General features: G+C 34.1%; 1 long non-coding RNA gene across 1 annotated transcript in view; it reads left to right on the forward strand.

Annotated features, from left to right (window-relative positions):
• LOC144220189 (uncharacterized) overlaps nt 1–14,900 on the forward strand; it is a 178,296-nt gene that overhangs the window by 44,073 nt on the left and 119,323 nt on the right. The gene's annotated exons all lie outside the window — the stretch shown is intronic.

Genomic DNA, 14,900 nt, shown 5'->3' on the forward strand with positions numbered 1-14,900 from the left:
AAAATCAGCTGACATCTTTATCAGATTTCCCTTGTATGTAATTGTTTTCTTTTCTCTTGCTGATTTTAAGATTCTCTCTTTATTACCATCTAATGCCATTTTAATTATTATTTGTCTTGGTGTGGAACTCCTTGGATTCATTTTATTAGAGGCTTTTTGTGCTTCCTGGACCTGAATGTCTGTCTCTTTTTCCAGATTAGGAAACTTCAGCTATTATTTCTTCAAATAAGTTTTCTGCCCCATTCTCTGTCTCTTCTGGGATCTGTATAATGAAAATGTTATACTTGATGATGTCACAGAGTTCCCTTACCTGTTCTCATTTTTTATTACTCTGTTTTTCTTTTAACTATTCAGGTTGGTTGCTTTCAATTACCCTTTTCCCAGATCACAGATTTGATCTGTATCCTCTAATCTGATTCCCTCTTGTGTAGTTTCCATTTTAATTATTGTATCTTTCAGATCTGATGTTTTATATTTTTTGTACCCTGTTAGTAGGTCTGATATCTTTTCTAGTCTTGAAGTGGTGGCCCTATGTAGAAAGGTACTGTGGTGCCCTACAGTACAATACCTCCAGGTCACCAGAACGGAGTATCCCCTGTGTGGACCGTGTGTGCCCTCCTATTATAATTGAACCACAATTGCCTTTACTACAGCTAGCTCTAATGACCCAATTTGCCTGCTGTGGGCATACTGGACAGGGTTTATTTTATTCAGCCACTGTGAGCTCATTGGTGGGAGGGGCCAGCATTCAGCATGTCTCCAATTTGCTTCTGTTACATTTGGAGGTACACTAAAGGGCAGAGCTTGCAACCATAGAGTCAGCTATTAGGTCCACCTGCAGGAACTATGGATGCACTGGTGTATTTTTCTCTTCCCTTCCCAGAGTCACTTTGATCCCAGCTTTGGTTGCCTACTGGTGTGGTGGGACATGAGCTGCTTTGGAGGAATGCCTGTCTAGGCCCATGGGGTGGGTGAGTGGGTCTGATGGGGAATGGCACACAGTACTGACAGGGTAGATGACTCTTGCAAGCATCCTACTTTCTAGGCTGGGGGAAGGCATGAAAAATAGGACCTGCCAGCACTTGTGTTCTCAGAGAAATCTCATACAGATCCCCGCTCCTCTGGCACACATTCTAAGATTAGTCAATAAATCTTCATGTGTACCCCCAGCAACTTTTCAAACTGCTGCTTCTGTGCTGTGTCAGACTCAAGTTATTTAGTTTGCTGGCTCTTTAGGAGCGAGGACTCCATTTCCCATTTCTCCTAGCTCTCCTGGAGTTAAGCCACATTGATTTTTCGAAGCCAGACATTATGGGGATTTTTCTTCCCAGTGAATGTCCCCCCAAGGCCAAAGGTGCTCAGTATGGGGCCTGATCTTCTTACTCCTCCATGCTTATGATGTCCCTCCTTCAGGTCATTTTTGGAGTTGGTTGCATAAATGTAGTTGTTGCCTCCATGTGTCTGGGAAATAAGATGAGCTCAGGATCCTCCCACTCTGCCATCTTCTCCAATATATGACTCCCCATTACTAATTATCTTTGTGTTTTTTCTCTTCTGCTAAATTTATCAAAGAGTATTAGTTTTTACAAAGAATCAACTTTTGAAATTTTAAAATAAACTATTATTTTCAAATGTATGCACTTATTTTAATTATTCTAAATTTTCCTTCTCCAACTTTCCTTATGTTCTGTTTTTTCTTTTCTAACTTTTTTGAATTTGAATACAACCTTGAAGGCTGCCTTCATAAATAAATTTTGCCATATATCTAAAGTTCCTATTTTTATTTTTATCCTCATTATTTCTAAATAAGTTTTTCAAGTGATTGAAGGTGTTGATGCATTAAACTGTGTCACAAGAATTGTGTTGGCTTCAGAAAATTTACTGAAAGGCTTTTCCTTTTTTTATGCAGTCAAGTAAAATGGTAATTAGGTAATCTTTATAACTTAAATACTTGAAAGATCTTACTGCTAAATTATTTGGACCTAAGTACCTTTTAAAAGGTAATTTTTGTAAACTTTATGTTACTGTGTAAACAGGTTACGGTTGAATTAAACAATCTTAGAGTCTTGTCTTTAAAGTGAGAGTTTCAAGGCACCTGGGTAGCTCAGTCAGTTGAGTGTCTGATTCTTGATCTCAGGTCATGTCTTGATCTTGGGGTCATGAGTTCAAGCCCCACATTAAATAGGCTCCATGCTGGGTGTGGAGTGTACAGAAACAAAGAAACAAATAAATAAACTGGTGGTTTCTTTTTTTTTTAAATTTCTGTAAATTATATGTTTGATGTTTCCTGTCATGTGTTAAGTGTTGTTTTTGTTTTTGTTTTATTATTCCCTATTTGCTTTTTTAATGCACCCATTCTCTTTTATGTGGTTTTTGCTATTTTAAATGATTTTTTATATTATTGTAAACTTCAAATTCAGATATTTTAAAGATTTCCACTATGTTTTACATTTGACTAGTAGCTATATTTTTATTTATTCAAAACTATACCCTGAGTTTTCTAATCATCAAAATCTCGGGCAATTACATCTTTTGAGTCATTATTTTCCTATGTTAGGTGAGGAATTTACACCCTTTAATATCTTTTAACATATTTTATGCTTTACTCTAATTGTTGCAATTTAACTATATTTTAAAATCATATCCATATGAGGCACCTGGGTGGCTCAATCAGTTAAGTGTCTGACTTCGGCTTAGGTCATGATCTCACCGTTTGTGGGTTCAAGCTCAGAGCCTGGAGCCTGCTTTGTATTCTGTGTCTCCCTCTCTCTCTGACTCTCCCCTGCTCATGCTGTCTCTCTCTCTCTGTCTCAGAAATAAATAAAACAGAAAAAAAAATCATATCCATCTTTTCTTTCAGGAATTTGTTTCTTTGTGCTGAGGTTTACTTTATTTTTGATAATCATTTAAAATCAATTGTATTTTAAATTGGTTTCATTATCCACTGTTAATCTTTTCTTTCCTTTTTTTTTTATTACTATGACCTCCTTATTCTTTATTTTTAAATTTGGATTTATCTATTGGCAGAAGTATATTTTCAAGTAATTTCTTTTCAAGATTTTGGATGATACATTTTGCTCAATATGTCTGTATTTTGTAATAACTTTCTATTTCCTTCATGCCTGAATGACAAGTTGGCTTAGCATAACATCTTTAGCTCACCAACTTTTTTCCTTCAAAATTCTGTGGTTCATTTTTTCATTGCCTCTTGGCATTTCACATTTCAAAAGAATAGTCTGAAGCTAACCCAATTTCAATTTCTCTGTTAGTAACATGTGTTTTCTGGAGGCTTTCTTGTTAGATGGTTTTGTTTATTCTTGTAAGTCCAATATTTTATTACTATCGGATTTCTTTTCAATAATACCATAGGCCCCTTTCAACCAAAGAGTCATCTTTGACAGTTGTGTCCACATTTATTTTATCACAAAGTCCTGTTGATTTTTTACTTCTAATCATCTCTGGAATCTTTCTCACTCTCCTCTGCTATCCTTCAAGGTAAACAAAAACACAACAAAACAAAAAAGCCACTGTTATCTTTTACCTGGACTCTCACTATAAGGACCTCTGACTTGCTTCTTTAAATAAACCTTCACACTGTAGTCAGAGAAATTATTCTCCCCCCCAAATTCATATCTGTTTACCTTATATATCTGCTTAAATGACCTCAATGGCTTTTGAAAAAATAGCTAAATCTCTAACATGTATTTGCCACAGAAAATTTCAAACTGCAGGTGGGGATCCATTGATGAGTCATAAAATCAATTTGTTAGATCATAAGATTATTAAAAAATTATTATATACAATGTATCCATACACACACATATAAAACACATATAATGTACATAAATCTAAACAAAAGATTTCATCAGCTGTTGCCTACTCTATATGTCCTATCGTATTCTGTTCTATTTCATAGTGTTTTTAAATTTTTTTTAACATTTATTTATTTTTGAAAGAGAGATAGAGCACAGGCAGGGGAGGCACACACACACACAGAGAGAGAGAGAGAGAGAGGGAGAGGGAGAGAGAGAAAATCTGAAGCAGGTTCCAGGCTCTGAGCTGTCTGCCAAGAGCCCACTGCAGGGCTTGAACCCTCGAACCATGAGATCATGACCTAAATTGAAGTCTGATGCTTAACTGACTGAGCCACCCAAACACCCCTCATAGTGTTTTTTTTAAATGCATTCATGAATTAGCAAATTGATTTCTATATATGTATATATGGGTATGCATACTGGACTATGGTGTAAAAAATATTTCTTACTGAAGGCTATGGTAAAAAAAAATGCTTAAAGTCTCGGACCTGCAGTACCCTAAATGGTCTAGCCCCTACATACCTCTCTGCATTGTCATCTGATACTTGTTCCTTTTGAGTATCTTGGCTCCGTTGGCCTTCCTATGGTTTCTAAACCATGCTATGCTCACTTTTACTGGAAGACTTTACATATGTTATTTCTCTGCCAGGGACAGTTTCCTGGTTATTTCTCAGTGCCTCCCAGATCTCATATATAATTTGACTTATTTAGGGAAAGCTCTGACCTCCTGGCTAAGCCAAATCCCTATATAGTGTATATAGTATACACTATACACTTTGACCTTGGTTGTAATCTTTATCATACGATTATCCATCTGTCCCTCCAATTACCCACAAAGCAAGAATGTGACACATGTTCCTTTTTGTTTTATTTATCGTCAACATATTTTGTAGAACAGGATCCCCAATAATTATGTAGGTAATGAATGTATATTCACATATTGATTTGTTTAGTTTGGGAAGATTGTTTTTCACTGTAGTTTTGGTTACTGCTTTGTTTCTAATTTCTTGCTTCTTTCTACTCTTGTAGCTTTCTTACGAACATCTAGACTTCTTATGATGGATACATTCCTTCCATATTGACTCAATATTTTAATATTTACTATTCTCCTTTGCATTCTGAAATATCTTCTCAAATTGATTCTTCTCAATGATTAATGGATTTAAACTGCTTTTTTTGTTGTCTCTACTTTTTATTTATTGCATATTTAAGTTTCTTACTTGAGCTTGCTATAATATCTTTTATTTATTTATTTTTAAGTTTATTTATTTATTTTGAGAGAGACAGAGACAGTGTGAGTAGGACAGGGTCAGAGAGAGGGAGACAGAGAATCCCAAGCAGATGGGGCTTGAACTTGTGAATTCTGAGATCATGACCTGAACTGAAATCAAGAGTCAGACACTTAACTGACTGAGCCACCCAAGTGTCCCTCACTCTCTCTCTCTCTCTTTTTTAAAAATTATTCTTTTTATGTTTATTTTTCGAGAGAGAGTGTGCAGAGGAGGGACAGAGAGAGAGAGAGAGAGAGAGAGAATCCTAAGCAGGCTCTGCACTGTCAGCACAGAGCCTGATGCAGGTCTGGAATGCATGAACTCTGAGATCATGCCCTGAACCAAAAATAAAGAGTTGGATGCTTAACTGACTGAGCCACCCAAGCATCCTGCCCCTCACTCTCTTTAAATCTCAGTCTGTTCACTCCTTAGCACTTTCTACTATTTCATCATATAAACCATGTCTTCTTTTACCTTACTGAGGAAACCAAGCATTTTTCTAAAAATTTCTTCTGGTTTTTTATCATAACTTGGTATTTAACATTCCTTCTTTTTGGACTAAGGAGGATGGGATTGTATTCATTTGAGCTTCAAAAACATTTTTTTCTCCTTTTTTTTTTTTTTTGGCTAAATAATGTGTGTGCTACTCACTGCACACTTGGGAGTTGTAGATTCTTAGATCTTTAGTTGTAAGACAGTGTGATATACAAAATACCTAGCCTAAAAACAAGGTTCTACTGGCATCAGATGGAGACTCTTCCATTTCACAGTCTATTTCTTTGATGCACATTATAATTTCTCAGTGTTTTTATAGACTTACTGGATAAGAGAGTGTGGAGAGATATGGAAATTCATATTTTGGCTGATTCAGAAATTTGGCTCAACATTGATAGTGAAACCCTCAGATTAATGAATAGAGTGGCTCTCTGAGCTGGGGAATAGACAATGGGGTGTGTTAAAGTCTCTTTTCTGCCTATTCTCAACTTGGCAGGTTCATTATGTTTAATGAAGTAAAACATGGATAGGTGAGTGCTTGTTTTTGAAATCAGTTCATTGCCTTTGTAATTAGTTAAAATTTCTCACATATGAATGCAACAGGTTAACTGGCAATCTTAGTTTTTATTGTGTTTGTTTTCTCTATTTTATGTTTCAATTTATATTCTACAATGAAATTAAAATTGTGACATTGACTTCACAGATCAACTACTCTTTTGTACGAGGTTTACAGATAAAATATTTTTAATTTGAGAAGATAAAGAATTCAATTTCAGTATCAGGCAGGAAATTATACATACAATCTCTTAATGATTAGTAGTTTAAACCAGCTTGGGAATGCTTCATTATCCCATTTGGGGTAGATGCTAACCAAGTCTATATCAAAAGACCTTTTCTTGAAAATATTTTTACTTTATGAGACTGAAGATGACTTATAGTTGTACATTTACATTCTCTGCTCTCTTCATCTGAGGGGGCTTATGGAAGCTACAAAATATAAAGAACTTGTTTTGTACTGGGAAGCCATAGAAATGCTAATAATCTTCTTTGTACCTTTATTTACCTGAATTCCCCTAGATAATAAAAATTTTGGTGTTTAAAATTACCATGTTGGCAGAAGTAAACTTTCAGAGGTGGCAGTTATTATATTACCTTGGATTGTGGTGATAGTTTCACAGATGTATGCCTATATCAAACCTATCAAATTATACATATTAAATATTTATAGTTTTTAGTATATCAATTATACCTCAATAAAGCTGTTAAAAATAAATTGCCAAATTTACATTTTTCTCCTAATAGTCTTTGGAATATCTGAAATAATGAGAGATTTTAATTGTTATGTGTTTGTTTACACATAAGTTATATAGATTCATCATCTATTTAATAATGACTGGGTATATGAGACCTTTTCTGTTTGGGTTTTCTTATTGCTTGTTATGTTTGTCATCCTGATTCTCGGGCTTTGCTATCCCAGAGTTGTCTAGTTTCCAATGGATACTTACAGTTTTATCATTTCTTTTAAAAAATATATTACCATGAGTGACAGTTTCCCAAAATATTTTTACTTATTATTGTTACTAGTTATTGAGCTTGCTGTTTAGATATCTTAGAAACAGATATGGTCTATTTAGAAACTTTATAAGTCATTGAGTGATTTAAGTAAAAGTGAATTTAATAGCCTTAGGCAAGAAACTCAAAAGAAAAGGAAAGATTATGTTTTTTCCCTACAGGCATTGTCAAATCAAGATACAGGATAGCCAACTTTATTTCCCTAGAATAGGTATGGTTAACAGTGGTTTCAGCCTATCACCTATGTATGTATTTAAAAGAAACATTCTCAGGATGCCTGGGTGACTCAGTGGGTTAGGCATCCAACTCTTGGTTTCGGCTCAGGTCATGATCTCATAGTTCATGAGTTTGAGCCCTGCATTGGGCTCATGCTGGCAGTGCGGAGCCTGTTTGGGATTCTCTTTCCACCCCCTGTCCTTCCTGTACATGCTCTCTCTCAAAATAAATAAATAAACTTAAAAAAAAAGTGTCATTAAAAGAAACATTCTCCCCCTACAGAAAAAAGTGCTATTAATCTTTTATTATTAATTTTTAGTGGTAGTGATAGAAATTATCATTCCATACTTGTTAGCTTATGTCTGTTATACTGTTCACTCTAATAAACATATGATGACACAGTTTTAGCAGTGATGATGAAATTTATATTAAGTTTTAGAATGAAATCATTTCATATTTTAGAATTTCCAGGTGAGGATACTGCAATGAACTGATTTAGAATATTTAGTAATGCTGGCCTCTTAAAACTATATGTGAAATTACATTTAGATTATCACAGAGATTGCATTTAATACTGTAAAGTTAATATGATGAATGAGTTTGACAACCTAAGTTTCTTTTTCATCCAACAGAGAAAGGACTAGAGAGAGTATGTGTGAAGTGATCTAATGCAGTCAGATTTCTTATAGATGAAAAGTTGAATGAACCATTGATATAGCTTATATTACCTTATAATACATTAACTAATGATATCTAATGAATGCCTAATATAATTTAAATTGATTTCATACAAAAAGTAATTGAATCTTGTCAATGCATACATATTGAGACTTAATACATTAACGTCTTCTGGAAATTGAACTGAGAAATGTACACTTGTCTTTTATAGATTTAATAGCTCAAAAGCTCCTTTTGTGAGGTTACCTAAAAATGGGTGTGTATCAAATTATTATTTTTTCTATTAGCCTGGATTCTAAAGAAGCCTGAGAGATTGGACGTAGACTTGCTTTCATGGACACTTTAGAGATTAACATATTTTCATTTACTTTCTGTCTTGCCATGTACTGAGAAACAATATTTAGTAAAAAATGTGATCAAAAGTGCAATCAGGCTCAACAAATATCCATTTATTTACTTCTTGGGGTTTGAATTATAAGGTCTTATAGTTCTGGGGTTATTAATTAGGTCATTACTATTCTGGAATTTTAAATTTTTACTGATTTGGGCTGAAATAAAGCATTATAGCACAGTTATTCTATTGGGAGAATTAATGGGCTTCATATTTCATTGCATCTAAGCAATAGGAGGATTTGAAAAGGAGTTGGCTGAGACATCAATTGATTATGATCTATACTTGAAGAGAGAGATATTTAATGAGAGTCTACATGAAGTAGAGAATGACCAACCAGAAAGAAACTTAAAAAACATCTGGAGGAATAGATTGTCTATGACATACTGTCATATCAGAGTTCACAAACGGAGCAAAATTCCCAATCCATTGTGTACTGAGTCAAATTGAACAGGATAACATATGTTCAGAAACTTCATGGGGTAATAATAATATTACTCACATCACTTTTCTGATTTAGATCTTACATAGTGTTCAGTTTTGTAAGGCTTTTATTTAAGATTTTACTTATTTAAGGATTTGTTTATATATTTATGAATTAATATTCTTAGAAAGACATAAAAGGGATCCTAAATACATTTCTCTGTAATCTTTTTTTATAGAAATATAGAGCCTAAAAATAAGGATTTGCATTTTGTGTGAAACTCATAAAGAGTTTGGAATTATAACTAGGTGTTGGTACTCACTGCTAAATAGTATGAGATTAGGGTAACTCTGCAGACTAACAATAGCCCTCAATCAGAGGATTCTGAGGTTCTGGCCAGTTCTAGTCAATATCTTTTCATTTACAGGAGACTACATAGGAGAAACTGAGGAGTTCAGGCAGTAAGAGATTTTCTCAGTGGTGCCATCATGCTGAAAGCTAGACAAGTTTTTTCAAGCATATTTCAAAAGTTGACAATTCTGAGAAGAGCTTTAGTAATATAAATAAAGATCCTATATTGTGCCTCAACCCAAATCTTATAGATTTAGGACCACTGTTTGTTTCCCTTTTCTAGCATCAGATCTGTGGTGCCATAACTCTGTGGGCTACCCTTTAACAATGGCTTCCTACCCACTTCCTAACTGTTGAATGAGAAGGTTTAGTTATGTAAAAGAGATCTGACTCCCTGAGAAAAAAAGTAACTTGATGTCTTGGTCAGAAAGAATCAAAATGCCAAGGAGATTATGTACCTGATTCCCTGAGGCAATTTGAGAAATTATATAAATCTAAATGACATAGGGTAGAATTTTCAACAAGTAGAATATTAGTGTCTGGATTATAGATTAGACAACCCATAGACAGGAGAAAATAGAACGGTGGAGTTTTTCTTCTCCTTTGTACATACAAAACATACCTGAACTTTGAACCAGTCTAGGGGCTTCCTCATTTTACACCTGAAGAAAGCCAGAACTACTTACCATGAACAGGCCCAGCTGCTATCACCTAGTCTCTTGCAAATTTCTATTTCTTTACTCCTCAAGTAATTTTGAAAAATTAGCCTCTCTCAGTCCACTAATGTTCAGCTCAGGGCCCTGAATATTATAAATGTTATTTTTTTCATTCCATAAAATTCACCTTGGCTGAGGATCAAAAAATCTTTTGGTCAGTGGTACAGCTGAACCTTTGTTTTCCTTCTTATTCAGGGAATAAAAATTTAAATATTCTCTCAACTCAGCTTCATTCTTCATCTAACCTCTCTTGACCAAATGAGCACAGCAGACACATGTTAACCAGGGAATTTCACCTTGACGGGTTTGAGCAAATATGCAAATAATGCAAAAATATCAAAAGATGCAAAATACAATAGTACTATTGGTGCTTGGGTATACAGCAGCAGCAATAAAAGAAATGGGAAGAGAATGGCTTCTAATGTCAGAAGTGGGCTCAATGACTGATTACAGTCTTTTTTTTTCTTTTGTTGTAGCATTTATGTGTAGTGAGATGCACAAATCTTAAGTGAACATTTGTGAGTTATGACAAATGCACCACCAATATACTATTCACTTTGCTGACAAAGAGTGAGAGGTTTTAGAAATATTCATCAGCATTAGAGAAAGGAAACATGCCTTTGGTTATTAGTACTTACACATTAGACACATTAATGACACTATATCAGTCAGTCATGCTTCAGAAGGGTAACTAACTCTCCAAAATCCTTTATTTAACAGAATTTATCATCACCTTAGAAACTTCTGTCATGTCTCTTTGCAATTAGTTACTGACCTAGCCCACTGCTCAGAGGCAACGATTGTCATAAATTTTTTTTCACTATAGAATATTTTTGCCTGTTCTAGAATTCCATAAAATTGGAGTCATATGTACTCTTTTGTGTAAGGCTTCTGTATTAATTTGCTAGGGCTGCTATAAAAAATACCATAGACTGATGGTGTAAACAACAGAAATGTATTTAACACAGCTCTAGAGGCTAGACATCCAAGATGAAGGTGTTGGTGGATTTGGTTTTTTCTCTCTCTTTGGTTTGCAAATGACCACATTCTTGCTGTGCCCTCTATGGTTATCCCTCTGTTTCTATGTTTGTGTCTTAAGTTCCTCTTCTTATAAGGACACCAGCGTATTGTATTAGGGCCCACCGATACAATTCATTTTACCTGAATTACCACTTGAAAGACCTTATCTCCAAACATAGTCACATACTGAGGTACTAAGGGTTAGGACTTCAATATTTAAATTTGGGGAAATACAATTTCGCCCATAACAGTTTCTTTTAATCACAAAAATGTTTTTGAGATTTATTCATGTTGTTTGTATCAGTAGTTTGATCTTTTTATTCCTAAGTAGTATTTCATTATGTGAATATACTACAGTTTATTTATTTTATTAATGGACACCAAGGATGCTTCCAGTTTTTGGTTTTATGAATGAAACAACTTGAGCACTGTTGTACAAATCTTTTTGCAAACTTATGTTTTTGTTTATCTTTACTCAATATCTACAAGTGGAATTTTTGGTCATAGGAGTGGATGTAGGTTTAATTTCACTGGAAACTCCTAGAAAATTTTCCAAAGAGGGTGCATGATTTTACCTTCCTACTATCAATTTATGAGACCTCCAGTTGTTCTAAATCCTTATTAACATTTGGTATTATCAGTTTTTACATTTTAGTCATTCAGATGAATGTGTAGTGTATCTCACTGTGGTTTTAATTTACATTTCCCTCCAGTGATGTAGAATATTTTTGCATGTGCCTATTGGTTATTTCCATGCTAGACTATTTTAATATACATTTAATAGAGAGTACCTGGAGACTTTAAGGAAATATCTATCTTAAACAAATACTCTTAATGTGTCCATCATCTAAAAAGTCAGTTCTGATATTGCACCTGATGTTTCTGACCTATCTGATCATCCTATATGTGCCCTGAATAAAAGCAGGTATAAATTATCTAAGGGTATGGCATTGACCTCAATGAAAAAGAAGACCTGAGTATGTGTTTGATTCTATATTTTGATGTTTCTTCGTGCTCCATGAAGTAATAATAATGTGAGAAAGAGAGAAAGAATAAAAAAAGCTCTTTTCTCTGTAATTAAAACTGGCGTAGGTCACAACTGGATAGGCAGTTGGAAAACTATGATGTTAGATCTCTATCTTACTCCACTCACTAATATGAATTCCAGATGGAGAAAAAAATCTATTTTAATTATTTTAAATCAAACACATACTCATTTTTATGAAGTCAAATATTTCCCAAAAGTTTATAATGGAAATATTAGTTCTTTACTTCTCCTCACTTCTACCCTTAAGTCCTCTTACCCACAGACACAAACCTTCAAGAATTTCTGCTATTCTTAGCCTTTATTTCTTATTTTTTAATTGAATTGATTTTTTCTAGTTTTACTGAGATATAATTGACATATATCATTATACTCAAGGTATACAACATACTATTTGTATGTATGACATGTTGCTAAATGATCACCACAGTAAGTTTAGTTGATATTCATCATCTCACAGTCACTTTTTCCCTTGTAATAAGAACTTTTAAGATCTACTCTCTTTTCAACTTTCAAATATACAATACAGTATTGTTAAATATAGTCACCATGCTATACACTATATGCCCAGGGCTTATTTATTTATTAAAAAAATTTTTAATGTTTATTTTTGAGAGAGAGAGATAGAGAAAGAGCGAGCACCAGTCAGGGAGGGTCAGAGAAAGAGGGAGACACAGAATCTGAAGCAGGCTCCAGTCTCTGCACTGTTAGCACAGTGTTGCTTGAACCTATAAACGTGTTGCTCAGATCATGACCTGAGCCAAGTTGGATGCTTAACTGACTGAGCCACCCAGGCGCCCCAATATTTACTTTATAACTGGCTCTACTTTTTGATCACTTTACCTATTTTTGTTCTCCTCCAACCATCTGCCTCTGGCCACCACCAATCTGTTTTGTGTCTCTATGAGTTTTTGTTTGTTTGTTTTAAATTCCACATATAAGTGAGATGATTCAGTATTTGTCTCTCTGATTTATTTCTCTTAGCATCATATCTTTAAGGTCTATCCATGTTGGAACAAAAAATATTTCCTTACTTTTAATGAATGAATAACATTACATATTATTATACACATATACACATATCATGTTCTCTTAAACCATTAATCTTTTGATGGATACTTAGGTTGTTTCCATGCTTTGGTTGTTGTAAATAATGCTGCAGTGAACCTGGGGGTATAGGTAACTCTTTGATATAGTAATTTCATTTCCTTTGAATATATATATCCAGAATTGCTAGATCACATGGTAGTTAAATTTTTAAAAAATTTATTTTAAAGAGAGATTGTGTGTGAGGCAGGGAGAAGGGCAGAGGGAGAAAGAAAAAATCCCAAGCAGGCTTCATGGTCAGTGCAGAGCCCAACACAGTGCTCAATCCCACAACACTGGGATCATGACCTTAGCCGAAATCAAGACTTGGATGCTCAGCTGACAGGTCACCTAGGTTTCTCCACGGTAGTTTACTTTTTAATTTTTGAAGGGACTTTATATTATTTTTCTGCTTATTTTTTTTTAGTTTCTGCCCCCACTAATATTCTCACCAAAAGTGTACAAGGGTTCCTTTTTCTCCATATCATATCCTCACCAACACTCTTGTCTTTTTGTTGACAGCCATTCTAACAGGTGTGAGGTGAAATCTTACTGTGGTTTTTATTTGTCTTTTCCTGTAATTTTCTGTAAAAAATACCCTTGGTGTTTTGATAGGGGTTGCATTCAATTTGTAGGTCGCTTGCATAGTATGGACATTTTAACAATATTAATTCTATCGATCCATAAACACAGAATACCTTTCCATTTCTTGTGGCTTCTTCAGTTTATTTAATCATATTGTATAGTTTTCAGTGTACAAGTCTTTCACCCCCTTGGTTAAATTTATTCCTAGATATTTTATTCTTTTTGATGCAATTATAAATGGGATTATTTTCACACTTCTTTTTGATGGTTCATTATTTTAGAAACACAACTGATTTTTGTATCTTGATTTTGTATCCTATATTTCTATAGAATTTGCTTATTGGTTCTAACAGTTTTTTGGTGAAGTTTTTAGGGTTTTCTATATGTAATAGCATATCATCTGCAAATAGAGCAGTTTTATTTCTTTCCTTTTCCTACTTGGCTGCTTTTTATTTCTTTTTCTTGCCTCACTGCTCTGGCTAGGATTTACAATACTATGTTGACTAAAAGTAACAAGAGAGGGCATCCTTGTCTTATTTCTGATCTGAGAGGAAAAGTTTTCAGTTTTTCACTATTAAGTATGTTATATGTGGGCTAGTCAAATATGGACTGTATTATGTTGAGGTACATTGCCTCTGTGCTCACTTTGTTATGAATTTTCATCATGAATGTTTGTTAGATTTTGTCAAATGGCTTTCTGCATCTATTGGGATGATCATATGATTTTTATCTTTCACTTCATTAACATGGCGTATCAGATTAACAGATTGGTGAATGTTGAACCAATTTTGTATCCCTGGAGTAAATCCCACTTGATCCTTTCAATGTACTCTTGAATTCAGTTTGATATTATCTTTTTGAGAAATTTTGCATCTATGTTCATCAAGAATATTGACCTGGGTTAATGATACATGTTGAATACATTTCAATGTGGATCTCTTGATTAAAACAAAGGGTAGAGGAAGATTATGTAAGAATTACATGTTCTGACAAAATAGAAATAAACCAACTCCTTATAAAAATGATAGAGGAAGTGGGGAGAAAAGGTCGACAGTAAAATAAACTCACTGATGTAAAGATAATATGTGAAGTCAAAATATATCATTTAAAGTTGACAAACCATATAGAAGCCTCAGGGAAAAGTGGACTATTTTTTACAAAAGACATTAGAAAAGTTATAACCACTAGAGGAAAAGAAAAATCCTCCTAAATGCCAAAAGAAGAAGTAAAAAAAT

The sequence above is a fragment of the Crocuta crocuta genome, unplaced genomic scaffold, assembly GCF_008692635.1.
Source record: "Crocuta crocuta isolate KB4526 unplaced genomic scaffold, BGI_CrCroc_1.0 scaffold9, whole genome shotgun sequence".
Lineage (NCBI taxonomy): Eukaryota > Metazoa > Chordata > Mammalia > Carnivora > Hyaenidae > Crocuta > Crocuta crocuta.